Genomic DNA, 7,738 nt, shown 5'->3' on the forward strand with positions numbered 1-7,738 from the left:
GTATAGTTTGAAATTAGGAGATGTGATGGTTCTGGCTTTGTTCTTCCTCATGATTGGCTTGGATATTCAGGGTCTTTTGTGAATCCATACAAATTTTAGGATCATTGTATTTTTGTGAAAAATGCCATTTGACATTTGATAGGGATTACATTGAATATGTAAGATGACTTTGGTTAGTATGAACATTTTAAGAATTTTTTTGCAGTCCAACTTTTCCAGTCCATGAACACAAGATATCTTTCTATTTGTTTGAGTCTACAGTTCCTTTCATCAAGGTTTGTAGTTTTAATTGTACAGATATTTCAGTTACTTGGTTAAATTTTCCTAAGTATTTTACTGTTTTTGGTATTATTAGGAATGAAATAATTGATTTTCTTTTCTGCTATTTTGTTGGTGGTGTATAGAAATGCAAGTGATTTCTGTATATTGTTTTTTTATATCCTGCAACTTTACTGAAATATTTGATTAGTTCTAGCAGTTTTTTAGTTAAATCTTTAGGATTTTTTTTAAAGATCATATCTGCAAATATAAACAATTTTACTTTTTCCTTTCCAGTTTGGATAACTTTTAAAAAAAATATTGCCTAATTGCTCTAGCTAAGACTTCCAGTACTCTGTTGAATAAGAGTGGTGAGAGTGGGTACCCTTTTCTTGTTCCTAATATTAGAGGCAAAACTTTAAATTTTTCAGTCTTGAATACAAGCTATGGGTTTTTCATATATAGCCTTTATTATGTTGATCTATTCTCCTTCTGTACACAATTTGCTGAGGGTTTTAATAATTAAAACGTGTATTTTAAAAAATTACGGCATCATCAATATGCAATTTTATGAAGGTTCCACATGAGCAACATTGTAGTTTCAACATTCACCCATATTATCAAGTCTCCCCTCCACTTCACTGCAGTCACTGTTTATCAGAGTAGTAAGATGCTACAGAGTCATTACCTGTCTTCTCCAAAGCATGTTGTATTTTTTTGCTTTTATTATTTTTATTGAAGTGTCATTGATATGCAATCTATATTGGTTTCAAATATACAGCACAGTTGTTCAACAGTTACCCATGTTATTAAATCCTCACCTCTGGTGCAGTTACTATCTGTCAGTATAGGAAGATGTTACAGAATCATTGACTATATTCTCCATACTATACTACTATCCCCATGACCAACCTATATTATGATTGAGAAATTTTGTGCCCTTTTATCCCTGTCACCAAAGCATGTTGTATTTTGTCAAATGCTTTTTAATCATCTGTTGAGATGATCATATGGTATTCATCTTTCATTCTGTTAATGTGGTATATCATACTGATCAATTTGTATATGTTGAACTATCCTTGCATCTCAAGATAAATTCATCTTGATCACTATGCATGATCCTTTTAATGTGTTATTGAGTAAAGTTTGGCAATGTTTTGTTGAGAATTTTTGCATCTGTATCCATCAGAGATATTGACATTCAGTTTTCTTTTCTCATATTGTCCTTATCTGGCATCATAAAATGAATTACAGTGTCCTCTCCTTTTCAATAGTTTGGAAGAGTTTGAGAAAGATTGGTGTTAAATCTTCTTTAAATGTTTAGTAGAATTCACCAGTGAACCTATCTTGTCCTGGATTTTCTCTGGAGGGATGTTTTAGTTATTGATTTCATCTCACTCATTATTAGTCTGATCAGATTTTCTATTTCTTCCTGTTTCTTGGTAGATGGTATATTTATAGGGATTTAACCATTTTTTCTAGGTTTTCGAGTATGCTGGAATATAATTGTTCATAGTAGTTTCTTCGGTACTATACATTTCTGCATATCAGTTGTAATGTCTTCTCTTTCATTTTTGATTTTATTTGTCTTGCTCTCTTTTTTCTTAGTCTAGCTAAAGGTTTGTCAATTTTGTTTAACTTAGAAAAAGTTGTTCTTAGTTTTGTTGATTTTTCTATTGTTTTTCTGGTCCCTGTTTCATTTATTTCTGCTCTGCTCTTTGTTAATGTTTATGTTAACTTTGGGTTTGGTTTATTCTTTTTCTAGTTTCTTGAGGTATAAAGTTTCTTGGGTTCTTTATTTGAGATATTTCTATCTTCTTAATATATGCATTTGGCCTATGAGCTTTCCTCTCTGAACTGCTTTTGGAGTATCCCATAGATTTTTATGTGTTGTGTTTCTGTTTCTTATTTTTTTTGAAGATTTTTTTCATTTACTTTTTAATTTCTTCTTCAACCCATTGGTTGTTCAGGAGCGCGTTGTTTAATTTCCACATATTTGGAGGTTAGCCAGCTTTCCTCTTGCTGTTGATTTCTAGTTTCATTCCATTAGGGTTGGGAAAGATACTTGGGTATGATTTCAATCTTCTTAAATTGCTAAGACTAATTTTGTGTCCTTTTATATGATCTCTGCTAGAGAATGTTCTGATGAATTTGTATTCTGGTGCTATTGGATGGAACATTCTATAAATGTCTGTTAGGTCCATTTAGTCCTAAGTCGGTTCAAGTTCATTGTCTTCTTGTTGATTCTATGTCTGGAAGATCTATACATTATTGAAAATGGGGTACTGAAATCTTATACTATTATTTGAATGTCTGTTTCTCTGTTTAGATCTGTTAATATTTGCTTAATATATCTAGGTGCTCTGATGTTGGGTACATATACATTTATGACTGTTATCTTCTTGATGAATTGCCTCCTATATTATGATATAATGACCTTCTTTGTTTCTCATTATCATTTTTGGTTTGAAGTCCATTTTGCTTGATATAAGTATAGGCACCCCACTTTCTTTTGGTTTCCACTTGAAGGAAATATCCTTTCCCATTTCTTTTCTTTGATCGTATGTCTGCCCTTAAAGCTGAAGTGAGTTTCTTATATACAGCATATAGTTGGGTCTTATTTTTTTTATTCATCCAGTCACTCTGTGCCTTTGGTTGGTTAATTCAATCCATTTACATTAAGAGTTTTTGTTGATATAGGGATGAATTAATGCCATCTTATTAATTGCTTTCAATTGTTTTGTGTTTTCATTGTTTCTTTTCCCCTCTGTTTCTGTGTATGTTTGTACATTGACAGTTTTCATGGTGGTATTTCTGAATACCCTTTCCTATCTTTTGTGGATCTACTCTAGATTTTTGCCTATGGTTACCATGAGGCTTACTAAAATATCTCAGAAATAAACTCTATTTTAAGCTGATAGCAACTTAACTTTTGTTATCTACAGAAGTGTCACCCGTTTACTTTCCCTCTTATAGATATGTGTGTATATATATATTTTAAACAGGAAAGGAGTAATTTATTCAAGACTGTTGCAAAGGGGAGAGAGACAGAACTCAGCTCCATTGAAACAAAAGGTGGAAGAGTTCTTAAGTCCTGGGATGAAATAGCAGAAAAGTACTCGAGAACAGTGGTGGTAGGGGTGGGGTCCAATGGGATTAGGTCACCTATATTTACTAATTAGTGCTTAACAAAGTTAGGTTCCTGCTCTTTCACAGAGACTGGAGACTAAAGCACTTTCTTGATGATTACATTTCCTTTTTTAAAAAATTAAGGTATCATTGACATACAGTGTTATGAAGGTTTCACATGAACAGCACTGTAGTTTCAACATTCACCCATATTATCAAATCCACCCCCACCCCATTGCAATCACTGTCCATCAGCGTAGTAAGAGGCTATAGAGTCATTTTCTGTCTTCTCCATGCTATACTCCCTGTGACTGACCTATATTGTGTGTGCTAATTATAATACTCCTGAATCCCCTTTTCCCTCCCTCCTCAAACCCTTCCTTTTGGTAACTGCTAATCCCTTCTTGGAGTCTGTGAATCTGCTGCTGTTTTGTTCCTTCAGTTTTTCTTTGTTCTTATATTCCACACATGAGTGAAATCATTTGGTACTTGTCTTTCTCTGCCTGGCTTATTTCACTGAGCATAATGCCCTCTAGCTTCATCCATGCTGTTGCAAATGGTAGGATTTGTTTTCTTTTTATGGCTGAATAATACTCTACTGTGTATATGCACCACATCTTCTTTATCCATTTATCTACTGATGGACACTTAGGTTGCTTCTATTTCTTGGCTATTGTAAACAGTGCTGCGATAAACATAGGGATGCATATGTTAGTATTTTGGAGATGTGTGTGAGAGGTTATAATTTCAAAATATTTTCATTGACTGTAGCTCACCTTGGATAAACAATTGAGAAATTACATGGCAGCACTCTATTCGAAGAGTAGCTGAGATATTTCAATTTCATAAAACCATAATTGATAAGATATGTGTATTTTTTAAATTTCACATCCAAAACTGTTTAAAAGCAGCATGACAGGAAGTTTTCTCTTGATTTGTTGTTCTTCATGTTATAAATGTATGTGGTTTGTCTTCATGGCTCCAGGTGATTTATTTGCTTTTCCATGAGGTCTGAGTCTACATCTGTCTAGAGGCAATGATGCCTGAGTGTCTGTAAGGCTGATGATGTTTCAGGAAATTCCCCACGTTAACCCATAAAGCTCTAGGACCCCTGGAATTCCCATCCATGAGTAAGCAATGATTATCTGTAAGCAATGATATAAGAGCCAAATTCTATTGAAACAATTATCTGTGCCAGATCATGTGCTGAGCATTTTGGTGAATTTCCTCATATATATAACCCTCCAGTACCATTATGGTTGAGGAGCTCTCCTTGTTCTCACTTATTATAAGTGGCCAATCTTAGTGTGTTTAAGCCACTGGGACTGGTACATAGAGCAAGAGGGTATCAGAACAAAGACTTCAAAGTCTGAACCTCTAACTACAGTCCCATGCTATTCCTCAGGGAGCAAAATACCCTAAATTGATAATATATTGGGGTCAGTAGTGAACGGTACTAGCCTCCCTTTGGTATGTTTATATGAAGGCATCACTAAGAACACTTATTCTGCAACTTTATTGGGCACACATGCTGTGCCCCCCAAATATTATCAGAGTTATAAATTGTGGTGCAATTTTCAGACCAATTTGGAGATGATATATTAAATATATTTAGGAAAGTTTGAGAAATTATTACTGAAAGGGTAATTATTTTTTTATGAATAATGGAAGAAATTTAAAAAATCCATTTAGGTGTCCATGTGGAACCGAAGGGCTACTTCAAATATAATCTGGATTGATGCCTCTCATGCTTTTGATTATATAAAGATTCATTAGAGGTGTTTTAAAAACCCTTTTATTTTCATCAATAATCTCTGCTTCATGTATAATAATCACAGCATTTCTACTGTTCTTTTTAAGTTCTTAGTCAAGTTTTTAAATATTCCTTTCAATTCTCATGGGACCTCATGCTTTCATTGTACCTGACCCTGAGCAGGTACTCCTTGACAATTCAAGAGGAAAAGCTGTGGTTCTTCTACCAGGACTGTAGGCATTTCCCTTTTTCTGGTGCTCCATGGAGGAAAAAGATGGCACACAGACTTGTAATGCTGTCAATTCATTTGAGTCGGTGGTTCATTTTCTTGTCTCTTTTCTGATCTCAGGAGTACTGAGGCTATGATTAGGAGAGGAAATAGTACAGAGATCACCCACTTCATCCTCTTGGGGTTCTCAGATTTTCTCAGAATCACAGCAGTGCTCTTTGTTGTGTTCCTGGTGATCTATGTTACAACTCTGACTTGGAACCTGAGCCTCATCATCCTAATAAGGATGGATTCCTACCTCCACACACCCATGTACTTCTTCCTCAGTAACCTGCCCTTCCTAGACATCTGCTGTGTGACCTCCACAGCCCCCAAGATGCTCTCTGACTTCTTCCTGGAACAGCATACTATCACCCTAGTGGGTTGTGCTATTCAAAACTTCGTCTTTTCAACCATGGGTGACTCTTGTGTAATGACAGCCATGGCTTATGACCACTATGCTGCCATTTGTAATCCACTTCTCTGTTCATCAATCATGTCACCCATGCTCTGTGTTGGGATGGTGCTGGGGTCCTATATGGCTGCAATCTCTGGTTCTGTATCCCAATAGTGTGCCATTCTTCAACTCCACTTCTGTGGGCCTAATGTCATCCACCACTTCTTCTGTGACATGCCCCAACTGTTAGACCTGTCTTGCACTGACACTTTCTCTGCCAAACTCTTACTTGCTACAGTAACAGTGATCTTTGCGATAATAAATGCCCTTGTTATCATAATATCCTATGGTTATATTGTCATCTCCATTATGAAGATCACTACAGCTAAAGGCAGGTAGAAGGCTTTCAACACCTGTGCTTCTCACCTGACAGTAGTTTCCCTCTTCTATACCTCATGTAGCTTTGTGTATTTGAGTTTCAGCTTTGGCGGGTCTTCCAACTTTGACAGATTTATATCCGTCTTCTACACAGTGGTGATTCCCATGTTGAATTCCTTGATTTACAGTCTGAGGAACAGGGAAACCAAAGATGCCTTGAAGAGGCTGCAGCAGAAGAGAGGTTATTGCTAACTTTACAGATTCTGATATTTTTAACATATTATACCTTCAGAATCATCTTAACCCATAATACTAAGCATATGAACAGACTGTTACAAATTTCACACTGCCTTTGGACAAAGAAGGTTTAATTTGACATAGGCAATACACCAAAATGGACCATCAGGTGATACAAAGCCACAGAAATGCAATATTTTTAAGTTTTGGAGCTTCATTGCTTTCAGCCTACATAAGGAGTGGTCTCATCATTTATTAATCTGTCCACATGTATTTGTGAAGCATCAAGCCTCTTCTTGATTCTGAGACTGAAGAAATACCTGGCAGAGGCCCCAAGAGTGTAGAAACCCAGTCTCCTAAGTATTCTAATGAAATGACCTGGTGGTGACTGATGTTTTTTTTCTGTGTCTGATAAGAATGGGAGTAAATGGAGGTAGGGTTTGGGCATTTGGACAGAAAGGAAACAACACAAGGTCTGATTATGCCTCCTGGAAACACCAGCCTGAGACAGCTAATGTTTGCCTAAGGTCTCTTTCAGTGCTAACCATCTAATAAATTTTTTGGTCACATACTCATCTCTACCAGCTGTAGTCTATGGGAGAAGGAGGTGGTTTGAATCATAAAGTTGAATAGTTGAATAGACTGAAGGACACAGACCCTGCAGTGCCATTTGCTCTGAGTCTAATTATTTAGTTTCTGGCCTCTAGTGTCCAATGGGAATTTTTGATGTTAGATATATGCAAATTCCATGTCACAGCCAATAGCATTTTCTGAGAGTGTGGGACTTAAACCTCTCTTTCTTTCTTCCATTAAATCTGGAAAATTTACCTTGGTTGACATAGCCAATGGTTCACACATCAAATTGTTTCTTTTATTTCAGCATCTGTTCATGTTTGCTAAGAAGAAACTTGTGTGAGAATTCATTGTAATATAGAGTTATTGAATATTCAATATTTCCAAAATGAAGAATTAATACAGGCAACTGGTATACATCCTCTCCTGTTGTCTGTGTTCTGAATTTTATGCTCTAATATTTATGGTTATATGAGGTGATATAATAGAGTAGAATGGTTAGAGTTACTTTAGTGATGATATGTTCCTGGAAGCCTTAAAGACCAGGAGAGAAAATTGCCAGTAGGATAGGCTGGGTTCTCAACTCTGGCCGGGTTTGAAAAAACTTTTGGTCTTTGTGGTCTGGTTGAAAGAATAACAACATATGTAATAGCACCGATTATTGATTTGCCTTATTGATATCAGACTTGAATAAGGTCATACAAAACGGATGCCATTACATTTACATCATTATCCTTGGTATTTC

At 35.7% G+C, this 7,738-nt stretch overlaps 1 pseudogene; it reads left to right on the top strand.

Annotated features, from left to right (window-relative positions):
* Positions 1-5,502: 5,502 nt before the first annotated feature.
* On the top strand, positions 5,503-6,435 carry LOC118909757 (olfactory receptor 5AN1-like; annotated as a pseudogene).
* The last annotated feature ends 1,303 nt before the right edge of the window (positions 6,436-7,738 follow it).

This window comes from Manis pentadactyla, chromosome 9, assembly GCF_030020395.1.
Source record: "Manis pentadactyla isolate mManPen7 chromosome 9, mManPen7.hap1, whole genome shotgun sequence".
Taxonomy (NCBI): domain Eukaryota; kingdom Metazoa; phylum Chordata; class Mammalia; order Pholidota; family Manidae; genus Manis; species Manis pentadactyla.